Below are 24,205 nucleotides of genomic sequence, written 5' to 3' on the forward strand. Positions count from 1 at the left end.
TCCACAGATGACTTAGTGGTGAATGAGGGCATCAAACGTGACCACTGACCACTGTCTGCTCAAGGCAGCCTGTCTTCCGGATGGGCCCTCCGAGTAGGACCGAGCAAGCATGCGCACTGACCCCCAGGATGTGGCCTTTCACCAGAGCCTTCCACATTCTGACAACTCCATTTCTACTACCCTTTTGAATTAAAATGGGCTTCTCATGTGTAGACCCTGAACCAGCATCACCTAGAAATTCATTAGCAATGCACATCCCTGGCTCCACCCCAGACCCACTGAATCAGAAACTTGGAGTGGGCCCAGGGGTCCCTGCTTGCACAAGCCCTGCAGATTCTGGTGCACGCTAACCTTTGAGAAGCAATGAATTAAAAGATGGAGAGAAAAAGAAAAAATGCATTACTATGCCTAAATAATACATGAATATATTCATTATTTTGAGCTGAAGGCAGACTCGGTAATATAATGCGGTAAAACTTTTAGAATGAATGGAATTTAATTTTTGTGAATAAAGGAGCCACTTTAGTGAAACCTAGCAACATCTCCATGGACAAAGGAAGAAATTACCCAGGAGTCTTAGGTCCAGGATATTCAGTTAATTAAGGCAAATAAGTGCTGGTTTTTTATTTGCAGCATCTAGATGCCTGGGCTCCAAGCCTTACTCTTCTTTTTTTTCTTCATTTTTAAAAGCTATATAACCTTTGATTTAAATGAAATCTAAACTGAAATCCCCAAAGTAAAACAGATAATTGGGTTGTCCACCAGGGAAATGAAAGGACTCAGCTCTCTGCCTCTTGTAGCAGCCTCCTCCACATCTCCCGCCTTCCTCCTCCTCTCTCCTTCCCCCTCCAGGGCTCCAGGCAGGGCCCATTACTGCAGGAAATAGCTTTAATTCCCCCTTCCCATTGCATACCCAATGCAAAGGCCTCAGGGAAATTCTATTCTATTCCTGGGACAGGCATTTTAATTAATGCAAAAAGAAAATTTGTTTTTGTTGTGATGGTGTTTTTCCCTAAAGACCAAGGGTGGGGAGAAGGGAGGGGAACATCAGCCTGGAGAGGCTCTTTCAGGGACCAGGTGAGCACAGTGAAAACGCAGGTGCTTCAATCAGCTTTGCAGCCCGGAGACTGAGCCACCTGCCCAGGAATGCGCGCCCAGTAAGCACCATTGACTGAGCCCCATAATCTGGAAGCCTATTAAATTGTCAGCCCAGGAAGTGGGAGTGACTCAGCCTTTGTGTCTGCCACCGTGTTTTGCTTGGGCAGATGGAACTGACTGTATTGGCTTCCTTTCTCCAAGCTTTTCCTGAAAAGAAAAACCCACCTGTATCTGTGTGCACATTCCCAGCCTCCTAGCAAAACAGAAACCTGGCTGAGCCAGCTACTTAGCTGCCTCAGAACATTGTGTGAGTCAAGTCTCCCTGGAAACCCCCAGGGTCACCAAAATGTTCAGCCAGAAGGCCTTCAATCACTTTCTACTACAGTTGTTTTTGAACTATTTTTCCTTTAGAAACTAACTTTTTCTTCAAAATTAATGTTGCCCAGAAATGGATAAAAAGGAGATTCATTCCACTTGCCCCTTGAGCCTTTCTCTTTTTCTCCTCCATCACCCACTGACCCTGAGGGATGCAGCAAAACCTAGTTTAAACCCACTGAACCGGTGCCAAAAAAGACTGAGCCCAAGAAGTAAAGTCAAAGGTCATAGGGCTGGAAAGAATCAGAGCCTGGATTAAAAGTTAAACTCTAGTTCTGAGATCTTTCCTATGCAATCCATCAAGCCTATATGATTATTCCTTCAGCTATAAAATCATTTCTTCAGCTGGCATAGTTTCTAGACACTCATTCATTCATTCATTCATTCATTCATTCCTGGACCAAATTGTTTGGGTTGGTCCTAAATGATGGCAGATGGGATGGAGAAGTGGATGAATTTAGGGCTAAGTGTGCATTAATGGGACAGGACTCAGATGTGGAGAGGATATAGAGGATGAAGACCAGGGAAATGGTAAAAATTATGTCTAGTTTATGGTTCATGAATAGTGACAGTGAATATTGCATTAGGTCCGGTTTGGCTTCTTCCATATATATGCAAGGTTCTCAACCTTGGATGCACACTACAATCATGAAAAAGTAAATATTTTTACTTTTTTTTTAAGCCCTATCCCCAGAGATTCTGGTTTATGTGGTTGAGGTGAGGTGGGCATTGGTACTTTTCCCAAGCTACTAGGCTGACTGTAATATACAAGTTTAAAAACCACTGCTCTATCCACCTACCCAGGGGACCTTATATAGTTCCTTCTCCATTTGTATATGAAAATACCAATGTTATCCCCAAGATTGGTTTGCCTCTCAAGAATAAACAGATTCCTAGAAAATCCTGGCAAGTAATGCAAAGGACATGTGAGGAAGTAGTCAACCACACATGGTTAAGGGCAGTGCAGTAAAACAGAAGGGACCCCAAACTCACAGAGAAGTCACAAGCTCTGCCACGAAAAAGCAACTGTCTCATCTGTCAAATAAAGGCTGTAGACTAGACCCATGGTTCTTTTTTTAAAAAAAATTCTTTATTGTTTAAAGTATTACATGAGTCTCCTTCCCCCCCCCCCGCCCCCACCATTGACCTCTCCCCCGCCACCTCCTCCCCCAAGCACAAACCCTCCCCTCCCCTACTGTGTCCATTGGTTTTGCTCACATGCATGCATACAAGTCCTTTGGTTGAACTCTTGTCCCCTCACCCCCTCCTTCCTTCATAGGTTGTACAGTTTGTTCCATGCTTCTCTGTCTCTGGTTCTATTTTTGTTCATCAGTTTATGTTGTTCATTATATTCCACAAATGAGTGAGATCATGTGGTATTTATCATTCTCTAACTGGCTTATTTCGCTTAGCATAATGCTCTCTAGTTCCATCCATGCTGTTGCAAATGGTAAGAATTCCTTCTTTTTTACAGCAGTGTAGAATTCCATTGTGTAGATGTACATGAGAGAACATATTTGCCAATGTTATATTCGATAAGGGTTTAATCTCCAAAATTTACAGAGAACTCATACAACTTAACAAAAGGAAGATAAGCAACCCAATCGAAAAATAGGCAAAGGACCTAAATCAACCCCTTTTGAAAGAAGACATACAGAAGGCCGAGAGACATATGAAAATATGCTCAAAGTCACTAATCATCTGAGATGCAAATCAAAACAATACCTGTCAGGATGGCTATCATCAACAAATCAACAAGTGCTGGAGAGGATGTGGAGAAAAAGGAACCCTTGTGCACTGCTGGTGGGAATGCAGACTGGTGCAGCCATTGTGGAGAACAGTATGGCGTTTCCTCAAAAATTTAAAAATGGAACTTCCATTTGACCCAGTAATCCCACTTCTAGGAATATATCCCAAGAAAACAGAAACACCAATTAGAAAGAATATATGCACCCCTATGTTCATAGCAGCACAATCTAGCATAGCTAAGATTTGAAAACAGCCTAAGTGCCCATCAGCAGATGAGTGGATTAGAAAACTGTGGTAGACCAGTGGCTCTTAAACTGGAACTGACATCACCTGGAGGCCTGGTTCGCACACAGACTGAGCCCCACACCCAGAACATCTGACTGAGCAGCTCTGTGGCGAGGCCTGTGAATCTGAATTCCTACAAACCTCTGGTGTGATGCTGACGCTGCCCTGCATCAAGGCTGGGACAAAGGTGTCATTAACAGAGAGAGGGACCCCAAGGGAGGGATCCTTTAAGCCAGGTATCCTGTTTCTATTTACATTTTGATACCTTATTTGCTGTAACTTTTTGCATTAATTTTAAAAATATTGCATTAAAATATCATTTATTTGATTATTGAGTTTCTGGGTGCCCTTTTCTATTTTGCACCTAAATCAGGTGCATCATTCACTTGATTTTAATTCCAACTGGCCAAGGACCACATGTGAGCACCACCAAACTATAGGACTTCTAAGGGCCTTTTAATGTTTCATTCAACAGAGGGGTAGTAGAGGTAAAGAGAAGGATCTTTGGAGCTAAGCGGCCAGTGTTCAGCCAGTTTATAAGCTGTGCAACCTTGATGAAGTTGCTAAGCCTCTTTGGGCCTCCATTTTTCCATACCCACAAAATCAAAATAATAATACTGATCACATAGGTTTATAATACCTGATTGAGATAACACCCATAAAGCACATGGTATAGCCAGAGATCATCAGCAAATGCTTCTTGTTTAATGGTCTCTGAAGGTTCCCTTCTGATGAGCTTTACCCTGACTTCTTTGAGATCTGAGAGGAAACCTTTTTTTTTATTTCAAGCCTTCATATGATTTACCCAATCATGCAACTTCTTGTTTCTCATGATTGTCCAATTTGTCCCTTGTGAGTTTGCATTCCTTTTTTTACTAAAAGGTAGTTCACATGGTTAGTGTGATAAAAGCCAGCATCTTAAATGAAAGTCTTTAGAAAAATCAAGATGAATCGTTTGGACTGGTGCTCATTATTTACTGAATATCAATAAAATAAATGGCCAGTAGCTTGCAGAGTCCAAGAATCCTCCCACTTATGTGGTGGGACACAACTATTTGTATAAAGGGGACACGGACGGTCATTGGCTCCTAGAAATGCAGTGAGCACTTGTAATAAATTCGTGCTCCCAACTGACAGATTCTTGGCAGGGCTCCAGTTTCTCTAGAGAGCCAGGTGAAGTGAAGGTAGGGTTTTCAGACGAGGAAACCCAGGGCTCACACTGTCCATTCAGGTATCCTCACGCTGGATCCCTGCTATCTTTCCAGCCTCACGCCTGTCATTGCTCACCACTTGTTCTCCCCGTAGGACTTCCCACTGTGTGCCCAACTCCCTTCCTGAATTGACTAAGTTGTTATGCATCTGCTATGGCCTTCCCTGTCTCTCCACACTAAAATCCTATTCATCCACTGAGAGGCAGCTCAAGCATAACCTCCTCTCAGGACCCTCCACAACCCGCCACACTCCATGTCCCTGTGGTTGTTACTGTCAGTCCCTGTTGGAGCGCATCTCAGAAGTCTGGAGTTTTCTATCCTAGCACGCCATCCTTGGTACGTTGTTTATCCTCCATAGGAGGAGACCAACTCTAGCTGCTGTTTGATTGGTGGCAAAGCAACTCTGGTGGATTGTCAGACTTTAATGAGCAACCAAAATAACAGAACCTCAGGTGCTACCCAGAATATCAAATTTGATATTTTGCTGCTCAAAAGCATGATACATTATACATCTGAGTCAGATTCCAAAGGGATGTCTCCTTAGATGACATTGGGCCTCTTGACTGATATATGCTTTATTGTGCAATCTACATGAACTAAGAAATATTGTAAGAATGATCCTGGTGAAACCCGTTGCTACATCACTGTCAGAAAGCTCTTAGAGAAAACCTGCAGTGTGCCTGTATTCCTGCTGGAGACATTGTCCCCATGACTGAGGACCAGGAAAAAATGTATTTCTTCTGAGCAACTGGGGAGCTTTCTTCTTGTTGGTGGCAGTGAATTCTGTCCTCTTTTCTCTTTTGCCCGGGCTGGGAGAAAGCCCTGAATAAACATTGTACAGAATGTTTTGGTGTGCATTTTTTATATTGATCCTACTCCCGGTTTCACATTATTTTCCTAACTTTATTTTTTATTTTTACTACCATTTATTTACCATTTTTCCCCATAAGACACTTCAAGTCCTTTTATAAAATAGGTAAGATAGATCCTAAGATAATAAATATTTCCTTGAAAGCAGATATTTTTTGACTTTCCAATAATTAACCTAGAACTTGACATATTTGTATGCGTTTTTAAAGGAGAAAAAGAAAAAGGGTTACAAGGAGAAAGGTGAAATTAAAATTGGTGGTAGAGGTATCTACTCTCTACATCTAGATGAACAGTGGAAACAGCTCAAGAAATATTTAAAGACATGTAAGCCACACACAATATTTTAGAACATCTGAAAATCTTAAGATATTGATCTGCATGTTTCCAACTGATTTTAATGTTGTACAGGTGATTTTTAAGGCTGCATCCCAATATTTGGCATATATAGGCACAGCCAACTTAACAACTACCAATTTAACAACCACCCCAAGTATGAAATTATTGCCTAACTTTGTGTACTCTTTTGGTTCAAGATATTGAATCTGGAGATAATTTCATGCACTTGTTTTATACTCAGTGTAGCCATCCTAATACAGAAATGCTGTGAGTATAAAATGAGAGGAGAAAGCACTTTGCAAAGTGAAAAGTCTTAGTCCAAAGCCATGTCATATGTATTTATTCATAAGCACACTCTTTGCTAGGGTATTCATTTATCTGTCAGAAGGAAACTCTAACTTTGTGGCCTATTATAAAAGAGCTATAAGTGTGGTGTATAAAAAGCATATGTACACCAACACTAATCCAGCAACACATAAAAACAAATAAATCATCATGGACTCCGTGGAGTCATCCTGGACTCCTTTCTTCCTCTCATACTCACACCATGTGGTGGTCAGCACATCTGGTCACCACCAACTAACCCCATAGCTGGCACCCTGGACTAAGCCACCAACCTCCACAACTGCAGTAGCCTCGCAACAACAGTTCCTGCCATTGCCCTTGTCCCATTCAGATATGCCCACACAGAGGCCAGGGTTCTCTTAGAGCGGCGGTTCTCAACCTGTGGATTGCGACCCCTTTGGGAGGTCGAACGACCCTTTCACAGGGGTCGCCTAAGACCATCGGAAAACACATATAGAATTACATATTGTTTTTGTGATTAATCACTATGCTTTAATTATGTTCAATTTGTAACAATGAAAATACATCCTGCATATCAGATATTTACATTATGATTCATAACAGTAGCAAAATTACAGTTATGAAGTAGCAACGAAAATAATTTTATGGTTGGGGGTCACCACAACATGAGGAACTGTATTAAAGGGTCGCGGCATTAGGAAGGTTGAGAAAAGACAACCAGACCATGCCACTCCTCCACCCAACAGTCTCCACCAGCCTCAGCCTCCTCTGGCCTCCCATTTCACTCAGAGAGAAAGCCAAAGTTCTCGCAATGCCTCTTTCTTAACCTCTTGGAACACTTTTCATAATACTGTTCCTTCCTCAGTCCATTCTAGCCACTTGGACTCTATTCAACTGTAAATAGGACAGGCAGGTGCATGCACTTTGATTTTGTTCTTTGTGCCTGGAATGAGTTGACCCCCAAGTTTCCAAACAGTTCAATTTCTCAACTACTACTTCATGTCTTTGTTCCTATGTCATCCTCTAGTAAGGCCTTTACCCACCACCCTATAAAATTGTAATGCCCTCGCATTCCTGCTCAGGAAATTTCTATCTTCTTCTCTTGCTCAGTTTTTTTCCATAACATTTATTACCTTCTAGTACTTTCTAATTCTCATTTTCTCTCTCTCTCTCTCCATATATATATATATATATATATATATATATATATATATATGAATTGTTGATGCTTATATATAGCTATGTATGACAATTAACAAACTATATCTAACTATATGTTTATATAATTATATTTTATTTAAGAATATATATATATATTCTTATATATATATATATATTCATGAGTGGGGGGGGGAGTTGGGGGTTAATGAGGGGATGAGGCCACATTTGTAATACCTTAACCAATAAAGAAATTAAAGATAAAAAAGAATATATATATATATATATATATATATATATATATATATATATTTGTTAATTATCTGTCTCCTCCAATTAGAACTCCATGAAAGCAGAAAATTTTATCTGTTTTGTTCACTGATATTGCCTATTATATAGAAGGTGCTTAATAAATGTTGAATAAATCAATAAGTCATCTCCAGACCCTCTTTATTCCAACCAATTTTAAAGGCTTTGGTGGGATTAATCTCATATCACTGCTATGTTCTAAAATTATCATTGGCTTTCTATGGCTCCAAAAGGACGTTCACATTGCACAGTAAGGATAGTGTGACCTTCTACTATCATTTCAGTTAATATTCTCCCCACTCTGCAATGTCCTCTCCTTGCCTCTCTGAAAGTCCAAATTTACCTCAAAGCCCATTGCCTATACTGAGTGCCATCTCCTGCATGAAGCCTTCGATTCCCTCCAGGAGAAAGCCATCTGTCTCACCTTTCTTTGAGTCTTACTGTTGACTGACTCTCATGACATATCACTTCATCTTGAAGAGTACAACAAAGGCTTAAGAGTTTTAAGTTCTTGAGTGTGGCCTTAAGCATGTTCCTTTACTCTCTAAGTCTTGTTCTCTCATAATAAAATGAGGATGGTATCAGCTTATTACAGTATGATTATGAGGTTATATAAGATAATGGAAGTAAGTCAGATTTTCTCAATAAATGTTACCTATTATCATCATCACCAGCATCATCATTTCTTCACTGAAATACAGTTATGCTTTTTTTCCCTGCTAAACTGTAAGCTTTTTGAAAACAGAATAAATATTTAATTTGCCTCTATATACACCTGGGTACTCAGTAAATATTTGTTGAGTCAAATGAGAATCAAGACCATAACTTTGTCCTCTAAGTTAAAGGAGAAATACTTGCTAAAAAGATGACAGCATTTTTTTTGCAATCATTTTGTAGCAAGCAAATCCATTCCTATCCGACTTTATTTTATTCCTCAGATATTGTTAGCATAGAATTTGAAGCTCACTAGCATTCGGTTTTCTTATTATATTTCCTAGTGTATATAAATAATTCATCAGTTAGGAAAATATCAACCTGCACCTTTCTAAAATAGCCCAAGAAAAAAAGTTCAAAGGCAAAGATAAAGTTCAGTAAGATGTGGCCCTTGCCACTGGGAACAGTCACATCTACAGATACCCTGTAGAGCTAATATACATAGTGAGCGCCATGGAAACACAGGGGAGGATATTTAATCCTTTGTGATATTTGGGGAATATTTCCTAGAGGAGATGGCATCTGAGCTAAACTATTAGAAATGAGTGAAAATTAGTCAAGAAAAGAAAAGTGACATAGGCATTCCATCCAGGCAGAAAACATGGCATACACAAAGGTAAAAAGACTGGAAACAGCATGATGTATGCTGGATTCTACAGCATTTTGGCACGACTCCAGCTTCTATTCCAGGGCAGGAATTGGAAAATATAAATTTAGAGAGTTGTGAGTTGAATCATGGAATACCCTCAGCGCTGCACTCGGGAGCTATATTTTGCAGCTGAAGGGGGGCTCTAAAGGATTTCAAATGGGGAAGGAGTATGATTACATTGATGTGTTAGATAGATTTCTCTGGCTATCGGTAAAGGCTAGACCTGAGGAACACAAGAATCAAAGAAACAAAACAAAAACAAAAACCCAGGTCAGGAGGCTATTGAAAAACTCCGAGCTATAAACTGGACCACTTAACCAGGGAAGTCGGGCAATAGAAGAGAGGATGGAATAAAAACCTATAGGTAATAAAATCAGTAGGATTTGGTGAGTAGAAGGGAGGAGGGAGGAACCGCGGCTTCTATTTGGGTGACTGTGCAGAAAGAAGGTGATACCAATCACTGAGACGGGATATTGATGACAAGGAGAGATTAGGGGCTGGGCAAGTGGGAGGAAGATGATGAGTTTGGTGTTAGTCACCCTGGAACATCAGTACACGTAGTCATAAACTTAGGGAAGAAATCTGAGCTGCACATAACATTTTAGTGTCATCAGAATATAGTGTGGTTAACCAGGGAGCGCATAAACTCACTCAAAGGCAGTGCCCAGAATCCTGGAGAACACAGCATAAAAGGTAGAGGCGGAGGGGCCCACAGAGGAAGCATATTAGGGATGTACAGAGAGAGAGAGAAGAAACAAATGAAAATAAATTTGTTGAAGCTAAGGGAGTAAAAATTTCAGGAAGGAAGCACTGATCAACAGTGTTCGATACGGCTGCAATGTAAAGTAAGATAGAGACTTTTAGTGGTTCTTAGATTTGGCAAAAGCATTTAAAATCAGATTGGAAGCAAGGAGAAAAGCAAGAAAGGGTGAGGCCTGCTGTTTGACAAAGATGATGGAATGGTAACAGATGACAGTGAGAGAGGAGAAGCATCTAGCACAGTGGTCGGCAAACGGCAGCTCGAGAGCCACATGCGGCTCTTTGGTCCCTTGAGTGTGGCTCTTCCACAAAATACCACCTGCGGGCGCGCACATACAGTGCGGTTGAAACTTGGTGGTCCATGCGCAGAAGTCAGTTTTGGGCCTGGGCAAGTCTGTTTTGAAGAAGTGGCGTTAGAAGAAGTGGGGAGTGTCGGTCGGGGACAGGAGATGCGGGATACGCGATTCATGCACGAGTTGAGTGAGCCAGTCAGTCAGCAGTCGCATTGTGCAGTGCTTAGTGCTAGTCGCGTCCGCAAATCGTGCGCGGGTGACAAAAGTACCCACTCGAAGCATAAAGTTACCTGTATTTTTCCAACCAGCTGTAGTGTTGAGGATTGAGAAAGGTATGTTGAGATGGTTTGGGCATATAGAAAGGATAAATGAAAGGAGATAGACGGAACAAGTATACAAGACGAGTGTGGATGGGAGAGTTAGAAGGGGTCGACTTCAGCGAATGTACCTCAATCAGATTGAGGACGTTTTTAGCAAAGGCCAGCTTAGGAGTACCCTAATTAAGTTAATAACAATGTACCTACCTATATAGTTTAAGTTTAAAAAATTTGGCTCTCAAAGGAAATTTCAATCGTTGTACTGTTGATATTTGGCTCTGTTGACTAATGAGTTTGCGACCACTGATCCAGCATGTCCATCGCTTACCTATCCCATCAAGGAGAATGATCCCCAAACTGGAAAGGTAGAACCAGTGTCTTTAACAGGGAATTCAAGTCCAAGATAAATTAGAATATGGCAAAGACAGAACTATATTGCTTTATATATAAGGATGTATTTCAGGCCTAGATGAGTTATACTAGTATTCTAGTGCGCGCATGCACGCACGCACACACACACATCCCACAGTTATGGCTTTAGAACTTCTGTCAGATAATTTTAAGCATCATAGATAAGAATATTAAAGATACTAAAAGACTGAAGGCTAACAAAAAGAAAAGGGAACTCAGGAAAATTGTCTTTAAATAGATCAAGCACTATCATACAGAATGGGAAAGAGATTTACTTCTTGGGATCACAAAAGGCAGAACTAAAATCAAAGAATAGAAGTTTGGATTTCAGCTAATTATATAGAAGGACTTTCATCATCTAGTGACATGAGCCACTTTGAAAGACAGTGTCTTCCTGGCTTAGAAGTCTATGAACTGAGGTTCATGTTATCTGTCAGGATGGACAGTTGAACTCAATTTGAAGGGCTAATACCTGGCCTTCACCCCCTTTAAGAAACATCACTTATTGGAAAAGACACTTTTCCCTATTGGGCTTAGAAAATAAAATATATTTTATTTGTCATCCTGGATTCTGTTACCTCTAAGGTCCCTTCTACACTTGATCTTAGCCAAAAGGCCGAGAAGCGATTACCTCTAAGGTCCCTTCTCAATAGGAAATCCCATGTATCTAGATTCTAGAAACTACAGTAAATGTAGTTTCCACAGTAAATGTGGAAATGATGATAAAAAAGAAACAGATTAGTTAACTAAATTATTTGGGACCTGGAGTATGTTTCATTTCTGATGGGACTCCTTGAAGGAGAACCAAGGTTGTGGGTTGAATTAGGCAGAGTTCCATGCTGGCTTCAGACTATCCGATTTATAAACAAATATTTAGTGATGTCCTCCTGGTGCCAGACACAGTTCCAGGGACAACTACTGTGGAGAAAACGTGTCAAGGCAGACACGAGGCACACTCTGAACAGAAGGTGACGATGCTGTAAAAGACTTCTTGCATCTCCCTCCTTGCCAGTTAAAATTAATTGCAATGATCAGAGGCATCAGCATCGCATTCTTGCTTTGTATAGTTCAGCCTACAAATCAAATATTGTGCTCTGTTTATTACTGCAAGACCATAATTCACAGAGGAAGGTTCAGAGAGGTCAGTATTTATGACTACCCAAAGTGTTTCATTTGCAAGAATTATAAATGGGAAATCTGGCACATAGTTAGAAATGTAGATCTTCTGATTCATAAATTTTCCCCATTGACATTTATGTATTTCTTAAACTGTGCACCACCGCTTTCAATATTGTTTTGGAACAGAATGACCATAAATATTTAAATAACTGCTGTTCGACAGTCAAAGCTACTTACAACAGTGGCTGGGGAAGATGCAAATGTCACCACCGAGGTCAAGAAAATCAAGTAAAACAGAGAAGATTCAAAGTAAATTATCTCTGGGTCCTGTTCTAGCATCCAAAGCAAGAGAAAGTTCCTAAGATAATGCTTGTAATGTATTAGTTACTCAATGAATATTTTTGGAATGAGATGTATGCCTAAAGGTATTTGTCACTAACATGGGGATGGGTGGGAAGGAAGATTTAGCTTTCACGATGGCTAAAATGATGGAACTTCACAAACATGGTGAAGTCAGATCTAATGCTGGTGAAGTCAGATCTAAATACTTTCACTTTACTTTTTTATCTGTCCATTAGTTTGAAAGGAGATACACCAAAAGCACAGAGTGATTTAAATTCAAGGTCTACCACCAAGATCCAGCAAAGTGGCTCTTGTCTCAACAACCAGTCTAAGAAACATTCTCAGTATGTGACCTTATGTTGTCACTTAAACATTGTTTTAAAATGTCTTAGAGCAGCCCTCTTCAATTTCCTGGGCTACATCCAGTTGTGCTGTATGGCAGCTATGGGAGTGGTCTGCCCAGATCTTCCTTCAGGGAAAATGCGCTGTGAGGCAGGTAGTTAGCGGAATCCTCCAACTTCCTCACCTTCAGGATCCAACATGGCATCAACACAAAGCCATAATCTCCCTGGGTTGCTCCCAACCAATAACCAGGCACAGCATGCGTGCTATATCTGTTCATTCTCAACCAAAAGAGGATTCCTCTAGAAGGCAATTTTTGCACTGGTGCTCCCATTAATCTGGTCGAGGCTTTTTGAGAGCTCATAACAGTCTCATGTTCTTTCTATCCAATCTTCATTCCTTTACTCCCTCCTCATATAAGTGTCAGGTTTGCATCATTATCTACATCTCTCCCACTCCAATGATCTCTCTCCATTCCCCTCCATAAGTATTTTCCTTAATAAATCTCTTAACATTTTTAATCTACCTTGGCATTTGCTTCCTGGAGAACCCAAACTGATATACACAGTGATATACTCTCAAAGTACTGTTCAAAGCACATATCATATTGGTCACTTTATTTACAGGGGTATTTGATAAATGGTTCTCCTCTCATAGGACTTTTAGTTTCCATTGGGGATAAGAAACATGACTACTTCATTCCTAGAACCCATCAAACAAGCTAAAAAATCATAAGTGATTTATAAATTACTTATTGAGTAAATACATGAATAAAATAAATAGTGATGGTATCATAACATCATGAAAGATTTGGGGGTTGCATCGAAGAGGGTGGAACAAAGTATTCTGTCTCACAGAAAATTCAAGGTCTAGCACCTTGAATCAGGAAGGGTGGAGAGATAGAAGAAAGATAAAAATAAACCAACAGTATTATAAATTTACTTAATTATATCATTTTGCTTATGGAGTTTTGATAGAGACTGAGAGAGAAGGTGCAATCAATACAACGAAGACCTCATAGGTCATATTTACAAAATCTGGTATTAATACACTTATTTTCATTCCAAATGATTCAAGTAATGATGTCATATCATTCTAGATTGATGCCTCGTTGATATTAGTCATATCTTTGAAGTTCAGACATATGTGTTCCTAACTAAAAGAGGAAGAAATTTTCTAAACCAAACTAAGGAAATTCCCATGAAAAGTGAGAGTTTAGGAAAGGCTACGTAACTAAAAGTTTCCATAATTATATTATGATCTTCCTAATGCCATATCGTCATTCATTCTTTTAGTCCCCACAAAACTAGCGCACTGCACTCCCTTCTGCACATAGAATTAGAAGTATATGTTATCAAACACAGAGCTAAAAAATAATTTCTGACTTTGGATTCTGGTTATGATTGGGCAACTGATACCAGATAAGCCCTTCTACTGTAAACAACTAGAAACCTGGACAGAATGTTGAGAAAAAAAACAATTATTTTTAAATATCAAACAATTAAATAAGACAAAATGAATGAAGGGAAACAAGCGAGCAAAGTCTTGTCAATAGATCAGTTTGATCAATCCAACATTTATTCATGATAACAACCATTCAGAATTGCAGAAAATATCCTCAAATAATAGAGTATCTACAAAAACCTATAGTTTACATCACATTTAATAGTAAAATATTGAATATTTTTCTGTAAGATTAGGAACAAGGCAAGGGTATTTACTCTCACTATTTGTATTTAACATCATAAAAGAGATCAATATGGAAAGAAAAGAAATAAGGAATAAAGATTTCAAAGGAAATAATAAAACTGTCTCTGCCTGATGATATGATTGTAAATGTAGAATACCCTAAGGAACTTACCAAAAAGCTGGTAGAACTAATAAGCGAATCTAGCAAGTGCTCACAATTTAAAATCAAAACATAAAATTTGATTTTATTTCTTACACTAGCAAAAATTATTTAGAATAGAAAAATTTTAAATGCCATTTATAATTGCAGCAAACATATTTGCAAGATAAATTTAAGAAATCTGAATAAATATGACATATTCACAGGTAAAAGACTCAATAGGTTTAGATGTGAAATCTTTCCAAATAGATCTACAAACTTATTACAAACCAAATCAAAATCCCAGCAGCCTTTGTTGTAGAAGTTGACAAGCTGATTGTAACATTCATGTAGAAATCCAAAGGACCCAGAAGAGAGAACGTTATTTTAAAAAAGAAGAACAACGTTGGAAGACTAACAGTACCTGATTTCAAGTCATAAAAAAAAGACACTGACTTGAAAAATATTAAGAACTTCTGTCCTCTAAAAGATACTGTTAAGAGAATCAAAAGATGAGCCACAGCCTAAGAGAAAATATTTGCAAATTATATATTTGATAAGAGACTTGTATCTAGAATTATATAATAATTATAAGAAAGCAATCTAATAAAAATGGGCAAAATATTGAACAGACACTTCACCAAGGAAAATATACAGATGACAAAAGTATCTGAAAGGATGCCCAACTTTATTAGTCATCAGGAAAATACAAATTAAAATCTCAGTGAAATACCACTCTATGCCTATCAGAATGGCTCACATTAAAAAGGTTGACTTTGCCAAGTGTTGGGGAGAATGTGGAGGAACTGGAACTTTTAAATATTGCTGATGGGATGTAAAATGATACAACCACCTTATAGAACCATTTGGCAGTTTCTTAAATTATCCTCCTATTGCTCTATCCAGCCATCCCATGCCTAGGTATTTGCCAGCAAAAAAAGAAAGCATATGTCCATAGGAAGATGTTCATGGCTGCTTTATTTATCCCAAACTTGAAACAACTCAAATATCCATCAATAGGTAGATAAAGTATGGTATATCCATAGAATGATCAGTTCTCAGTATTAAAAATATTGAACTGTTGATATCACAGCAACATTGATGATTCTCAAAACGATGATGCTGATTGAAAAGAACCAGAAAAAAATACATACTGTCTGATTCTATATACATGAAATTCCAGAAAGTTATGATTCTATATACATAAGATTCTAGAAAGTACAAACTAACCTATCATGGCAGAAAGCAGATCAGAGAAAAGGAGGGATTACAAAGGGGCACAAGGAAACTTTTTGGGGGTGATATTTCTATTTTCCTCATTGGTGATAGTTTCATAGCTGTATACATGTCAAAATGTACTTAATTGTGTCAATTAGGCCACAATAAGGCTGTAAAAATAGGCAAACTACTTAAATAAATATTTCTCAAAAATGAACAAATTGCCAATAAGCACATGAACAAATGCTTCACATCTTTAGCCACTAGGGAAATGAAAATTAAAACCACTGTAAGTTACTACTACACAGCCAGTAGAATGCCTAAAATTAAAAAGATTGGTAATTGCAAGTGTTGGCTGGTATGTAAAGCTACTGTAACTTTTATATGCTGCTGATGAGAGTGTAAAATGATACCGCTACTTTGGAAATCAAAGCATGTGTCCACAAAAAGCTTTTGTAACAGAGTTATCACAGTAGCTTTATTCACTAAATAGTCAGAAACTGGAAATAACACATATATCTACCAAGTTAATGAATAAATAAATGTGATGTATTTAGCTAATGTTTTATTTGTATTTTTTTATTGGAGCTAATAATACTTCTTAAATCCGTAGTCCAATGACTTTCATAAATTTTAGAGAAATTTCAGCCAAGTACTGAGTGAGCCCATTCTCACTTTCTCTTCAAATTTCTGAAATTCAATTATAAATGTTAAACCGAAATACCATGTCTCATGTATCTTTTAGGTTGTTTTATTATTTTTCATACTTTTTTCCTTACTTGTTTAAGTCTGGATATTTTTTTTTATTATTGTTGACCTGACTTCCTGGGAGTTATCAGCTCTACTACGCTAGTATAGTAGCTCTTAAATCCATTAACTGAGTTTTTCACTGGAATTACTGAACGCTTTATTCTTTTAGCCTAATATTTTCATCTGTTGCTATGATATGACTTCAAAATTTACCTTTTTTTCCCCACCCTCCCTCTCCCCTTCAACCTCCACCAACCCATCTGTCCTATGTATGATCATTATAATATCTGTGTTGTTACAAGAAGTATGAGATTATCTAGGTTCTGCATAGCTGCACTGTCCCTAGAAGCTTTCCCTTGTTGTTTGTATTCCCCTAGAAAAGAGCCCATTATGTTGCCTGGTTGGGATACTTGGATGTAGTTGGCATATCAGATACCTCTCTGCCAGCTTCGGAGGGCACCACAGATTCAGATGTCCACTGGCTTAAAAGAGGGGAGATCACAATTTATGTCAGAGCTCCCACAATGCAGGGCCTTGTCCTGCCTCCAACAGCAAAGCAATTACTCATCTAGATGGCTTGGGCTGGATGAATTCTGATCTCGAGGGTACCACCCTACATCAGCAAAGGGCAGGGTCATAATGCTGGACCCTACCTGAGTTTCCGTTGTATACATTAAAGGCAAAGTCATTATCTGGAATTCCCTGAGGATGAAGGGCTAGAGGGAAGAAGATGGGGGAGAGGGCTCAGCTTATCTACTCAGTCATGCCACAATCGCCTGTTTTTACCTTTAAGTCTGGCTGTTTCGGCCTCTTTTGCTGGTCCTTCATCTGCACAACCTATAAATATTGCCCCCCCCCCCAAACAATTATTCCAATACAGTAAACACAGTTACTAATGCATCATTCTGTTCTTATTTTATCAGCAGTTGTTTTAGATATCCGATTCTTTATTATATTTACTTATTATTTACAGTTTATTTCTTCCCATTAGAGCATAAGTTCCATTAGAACAGAGATATGTCTATGTTTGACCAGTACCCATAGCTTGGTCCAGAACATAGTGTAGAGATTGAGTGGCTATTTGTAGAATGGATGGGAGAAGATATCCATAGCTACACTGTGCCTCTTTTTGTTGAGATGGCATCTGGCCAGAGTGGAGTTGGAAGGGGTGTGAGTTTGAGATTTAAGTTTCATCTTCATTCTTTGCTGCACGAAATCCTACACAGCAAGTCAACATTCATTATAGGGATGCCACTCAGATAGCCCTCTTGTTGACACTCCACTTACTTACTCAAGCCATCAATAACCCTATCAACTCTAGCTCCAAGATAATTTATTCCAAATCTATTCTTTTTTCTCCATTACCTCTGCTGCCTCCTAATTCAAGCCTCTTTCCTCTGTTTCTAATCAACTCTGATAGGCTTCCTATATGATCCACAGAGCAGCCAAACACAAAGAATATTATGTCCCTGACCTGTTGAAACTGTCCAAATTACACTTAAATAAAACCAAGCTCCTCATCATAGCCTTGGCGGCTGTACATGGTCTGGCCCTGCCTTCCTTTATGACAGTGGGTCCCAGCACTCTCTCCTATGCTAACTAGGCTCTGACCACATTTCCCTGCTTTCTCTTATGGTGACATCACAAGTTCATTGCTGCGATGGTCCCTTTTGCTTGATATTCCCTCTGTCTGGAGGCTCTTCTTTCCTGGTTTTTGTGTGACTGATGACCTCACATTCTTCCAGACTCAGGTTTGCCTGACCACCCTACCTTTCATGATCACGTTGCCCTGTATTATTTTCTCCACAGTTCTTACATATTTGATTTTTTTCTTTTGATTGTCTTACTCACTATCACTTCCCCAGCATCTAAAATAATATAGGCCACACAGTAGGTGCTCGTTACTTATTTGTGGGATATATAAGTGAATGTATGTGTTAAAGAGAGATGCTCTCAATTTCTCACACCATTGCAGTTTCAAATGTTATTTATTTGGGATGAGTTCTTGTTTATTCTTTCTTTACTTAAAAAGGAATAGAGCAAGTAAAGTTTAAAACCCATTATTTTCCCCCTTGCTTATGCTCTCTCTCTCTCCTTACAGATTTATTACTAACTTCATGTAATAAAAATTATTTAACATATTTTGGTGCCAGACAATGTGCTGGATTATCACATTTATTTATTACATCAACCATCTGTATTAAATGCTATTATAATCCATATAATAATCCATTCAGTGTGAGGTTTGGAACCAAGAAACAATTCTATGGTTGTCACTGATGTAGAAGAGAAAGAGAGAAAGAAAAACAGAAAGAGAGAGAGACAGAGGGAGAATGCAACCCATATCATAATGACAGGATAAAACTTTGGTAGCAAACTCTGAACTCAGCTGGTTCAACATCATCCCCAGAAGGAAGGACAAACCAAAGTCAGGTCATTGTCTGTGAATCTCTTCTTTGGTTAGAAAACTCTCTAATTAGTGGACTCTCAAGGCTTTGAGTCCAGAAAGGCTGACTTTGCTTGACCAATTAATCTTGGGGCTTAGCGTGACCAATTCATTCTGCTTTCCAAAACAAAATTACATGTGAAGTAGAAACTAATTTACATACTGTCAAGGAGTGTTCAGTTTGAAATAGGAGAGGCTAGGGAGAGAGGAAAAAAGTTAAGACAAATCTTAGGAAGATAAAGGACTGTCCCCATGCAATCTTAAATGTTTTGGTAAAAACTGAAGAAAATGGAGAGTTTAGATATCTAGATAATTGGCTAAAATTTAGTTTTCTATCTGGTTATTTTGGCATCATGAAGATATAATCATGTTGAAGAATTTTAAAAAGTATTTTAATAATACTTTAGTTCTCATTAATATGGTTCTCATTTAGTTCTCTCGGGGTATAAAGATATAAAAAGTGGCTATTTTGATGTATTTGGAAGATCCAACTCAACCTTAAAATCCATCATATCATCAGGAAGGCTGTCCTTTGAATCAGTAACAATTTAGTGATGACTTACTTTCTGTCTTGATCAGCCAGCAGTGGATGCAATGGAAGGTAAATAGCAAAAAGAGCATTAGCAGATATTATTAGGCAAATTAACTGTGTCAGGAATTTTGTTAACCACTTTCTATTAATTAGCTCATTTAATCCCACACCGGCCTTCTGAGGAAGGTATTATTATGAGCCCAGTTTTATAGATGAGCAAACCATATGTCATACGGGTTAAGTAACTTTGCTCAAGTTTGCATGTAGTAGAGTCAGATGAACCCAGTCAGTCTAACTTGAGAATCCAAGCATGCTGACACCCAAGTCTTGAGCGGACCTTCAGTATCTTTGGGGAAACAATGTAAAGATATGTATGAAACAGTTAAATCTCAATGAAAGGAGCTGTAGGATTAACAGTTTAAATGAGTTTATACCACAGGCTAACTTAGGTTAAATCAGACCAGACTCAACATAGAGTAACTCCTGACATCATGATCGAAGGGACTGAGCTCCATGTGAGTAAATTGTCCACGAAAGCCTAAGTAGGATGGAACTTATCCTTGAATCTGGGAGATGATATATATGAACTCAGCTCCTCTGCCACTGAACACTCTGACATTTCCTTGTGCAGAAGGTGCCTAAGCCTCCTTTTTAAAATAAAATACATCCTCAGCACAATAGTTTGTCTTGCAAACAAGCAGCTGGCAAACTGAGGGTGTGATATTGCATGCTGGGAAGAGGTGTCAAGGTTGGCAAGTTCTTATTCCTATCTACCTTGGGCTCCTTATGCCTCTTGGGATTGTATTTTCAGTTCTTCAGGATGGGTTTTTGGCGTGGAAGGAGAGTTTTATATTGGGTAGTGTGTGTTTGTGCTCACATGCGTGCACGTGGGTGCAGGGCGAGAGAGGAAGCCTGGTGTGCCATGGGGAGATGTTCATGTGCCCCATCTGTCGAACTGCACTGCAAACCACCCATCTCCAGGAGTGGTGTGAGGAGGGATGAGTCAGGCAGGGGATAGCATTTCCTAACTGCCCACTCATGGACACAATGCCAGAAGGTTTTATTTTATTCTCTACACTCTACTCTTCAGACTTACATAAAAAGACGAATTGCTGAAGCTGGTGATAAGATACTTCTTATAAGAATTATAATGACTGTCCAGCTTGTGTGGCTCAGTGGTTGAGCATCAACCTATGAACCTAAAGGTTCAATTCCTGATCAGGGCACATGCCCAAATTGTGGGCTCAATCCCTAGTAGGGGGCATGCAAGAGGCAGTGGATCAATGATTCCCTCTCATCATTGATGCTTCTCTCTCTCTCTCTTCACTCCTTTCTAAAATCAATACAAATATTTTTAAAAATAATTAGAATGATTAATGACAAGACTAAACTTCTGAGGGTAGGGACCGTGTCGCTTTTATTCACCAGTGTATACCAGCATCTAATACGCTATCTGGCATGGAGTCAGGACCTGGTAAATATTTGTTGAATGAATAAATGAATAATAAATGAATGCAATATTCTGTATTGATTAGATCAGATCCTCCCAGTGAATCATTGCTCCCCTGGGTCATGGAGAAGCTGACAACTCAGATTGCATTAAAATTAGGGGCTATTTTTAGAAGCTAGGCTCTTTGACCCATTAGCATCCTGGTCCCTGGTATTTCCCTAGGTGTGTAGTAATGTAATTCAGTCAATAAGTATTTTTTGGGTTCTATGGTTTGAACACTATTTAAAAAAATTGGGGATGGTGCCCGGAAGAAGACAAACCTTGTTCTCAGAGAGCTTACATTCTTGTAGGTTAAGCAACATAATAAATAAATGTATAATTTGACTAGTGGTGAAAAATGCTATAAGAGGGAGAAAAAGAATGATGGAGGAGCACTATTTATATATTATAGTCCCAACCATCTCCCTGGGGAAAGCATTGTCCAGAGCCTAGAATCAATTAGATGAGGATAATATGAGGGCTGCCTCTACTAAGTTACACTTAAAATTTTTTAAGGACGTCAATGGCACCCAAATCATAAAGATTTGGGGAAATTATTTTTCACTAGATTATTCAGAAATCTTTCAACCTATTTCCCCCACCAGAACATAAGGTCCATTAGAGGAAGGACCCACCTGTCTTCATACCCACCGAATACTCAGTATCTAGACCCATGCTAAACACATAGTAGGTACTCAAGAAAAATGTAATGAACGAACAAACAAATGAGCCAACACTCAGTTGTGTCTGTAGACAAAGGCCAATGGAAAGAGAGAATGGAGCAGGCGTTTATTGAGTTCCTGCTAAGTTCCAGGCACCGATTCAGCTGCCTGGAATGTACCTTATTTCATTTGTTTACCCTGTAAAGTTACGAACTTTGGGAGCTTAATTTTTAAGGAGCTAAAATCTCTATAGAGTGGACAATGCCTTTCTTCTTCCATGTTTTAAAATTTGGTTTTGCTAGGAAGTGGTTCTTTAAATGAAGGTTGTGTATCACTGGGAGCCTTGAACTTTAGTCACTTCACTGAGGTCTATGCTATGACCTGATAGTACTTATCCAATACATAACTTTGTGTGATGCCCAGCACATATTGGAGGATCAATTGAGAATCTTAACTAAAGCCTTGGCTACTGCTTCACCTATAGAATCATTTGCATTTATCATCTCAGTTTGAATTTCTCTGAATCAAAGGCAAAACACAATTTCCAAACAAGACTGAACGTAAGTTCAGATGAAGTGAATTTGGAGGAGGCTGCTCCCAGCATGCGCAGCAAGCTTAGGCTGGGCCAGTTCCATGGGGGAGAGGAAAATGAAATGCAACTTGGCACAGTAGTGTGTTTGAGATTGCAATAGGAGGAATTATGGGAAAGCAGTTTAGGCCATATCTGGCTGCCCCAGATCCCCATCCAACATTCATGGTTGGCCCATTGCTTTGAGGCATTAAAAGAGGCACAAGGTGAGGAAATGCATATCATATACCCTGGTCCTCAATTACCTTGTTAGGCACCCAATGTGAGAACATTGTGAAGGTTTAATACAAGGTAAGAGTCTTTTGAGCACATTCTGTGTGTAACTAAGGCCAATTTCAAAGAAAAATGAGCTTCTCTTAAAAACTGTAAAATAATGGTGCCATTGCACATACTTGGCTCAGCCATTGAAAAGTACCTGGAAGCTGGTTCTCTCCGCAGGGTTTATCAAGACTCTGCAGCACAAAGGAGGCAAACTCTTCACAATGTGTCCTTGAGGGCTTCCCCCCAACTTCTAGAAAGTCTTCACTCAGGCCAGCATTTCATTGGAACACATTCACAGGATTGCCAGGAGCAGCCAAAGCGCTTTCAGAGGGTGTGAGGCCAAAACACCCCAGTGGAGCCACAGGCTGGGTTTCAGGCCCAGCCCTTACCCCATTAGCTCTGTGCTTTGCCGCAGTTCGCTTAATCTCTCTGCAGGATGCAGGGCGGGGCTCTGAGCAGGGCTTCAGTGCCTCACTGAGCTCTGGCTCTCTGGTTTGATGCAAATCCCCAGGACCAAAGGGGTGTCCTCCTGGATTCACAGACTGCAGCAGCCATTCGGAAAACTGCTCTGCGTACAGGCAAGGGCAGAAGTTCATGTTGCCCTCTGCTTCTGAGTTCACTTCTAGGACCCTTCCCTTCCCAGGTCTGCAGCCACACCATCTCCACTGGACACTTAGGATCAGGGTGTTTATGCACAGTGCACCTAACCCCTTATCTCCATCAGCATCGCTCTCTGATGCTAAGTCTAGAGTTCCCACATCTTAGACATGGAGGGAGGAAGGAAACCATGCAAAATTCGCTGCTGCTGCTGCTCTGTTGTTGACTTTCTGCTATCCTAGCACGGTGTTTCTTGAATACTGCCCTTGGTATTCTTTCCTCAACAGGCGCTGGAGTGCTTTGAAAGTGGGTGTTCTTGAGCTCCACCCAGCATGTACTGATCAAAGGTTTTAGGGAACAGTGTGCGAGTTCCCAAAGCTGCATTTCAAACCAAGCGCTGCAGATAATCCTTGTGTATACTAACACGTGGGAACCACTGTCCTAAGAGAAGGCAAAACTCTTGTGGGTCACCCCCCTTGCCTGCTGCTGCTATTAACCTTGACCATTCACCATTTATTCAACAAAGATGTATCACCACCTATTACATCCCTGGTACAGAGCAAAAAGTCAAAGCCCCTGCTCTCATGGGGCTATTGTCCAGCGAGGGGAAACAAGTGCAGATATAAAACACAGGAAGCCAGGTGGTGGGCAGTGCTGGGAGGTGTGCCTTTTCTGATTGGGTAGGCAGGCAGGCCTACGAGAAGGATGATATCTGTGCAAGGACTAAAAAGACGGGAGGGAGAGAACCATGTAGTTAGGGGAATAACATTCCCAGCAGAGGGAACAAGGACCAAGGGGAATGTGCTTGGTGTGTGTGAGGAATGTGAGGAGGCCACTGTGGTTCCTGAAGAGGAAAGTTACAGGAGATAATCCCCTAGGACTTGTTGGCCATGGAAGGACTTTAGGTTTTACTGAGTAAAATGGGAAGCCATTGGAGTGGTTTGAACAGAGAAGTCACATAATTCACATGACGACTACCTAGTAGCTTATTTGCTTTATTTCTAGGCTGCAGGATACTCTAGATTCTGGACTGGAGGGAGGGAAGCAATGCTTTGTGGTGATAAAATATTATACTATTATCTTTATTTCAGTCGATTGTCTTTTGTTGATGTGGTGACTCCCTGTTCCTTGCTGACCTCCTGAGAGCAACATAAAATAGGTATTTTCCTTGAGAGCTGGGGCAAAGAGTA

The 24,205-nt window shown here is 39.7% G+C and overlaps 1 protein-coding gene and 1 pseudogene across 2 annotated transcripts in view; both read right to left on the reverse strand.

The window, feature by feature from the left end:
• PPP2R2B (protein phosphatase 2 regulatory subunit Bbeta) overlaps positions 1-24,205 on the reverse strand; it is a 342,291-nt gene that overhangs the window by 306,733 nt on the left and 11,353 nt on the right. The window lies entirely within an intron of this gene.
• On the reverse strand, positions 11,368-11,468 carry LOC132236185 (U2 spliceosomal RNA; annotated as a pseudogene).

Source organism: Myotis daubentonii, chromosome 5 (genome assembly GCF_963259705.1).
Source record: "Myotis daubentonii chromosome 5, mMyoDau2.1, whole genome shotgun sequence".
Lineage (NCBI taxonomy): Eukaryota > Metazoa > Chordata > Mammalia > Chiroptera > Vespertilionidae > Myotis > Myotis daubentonii.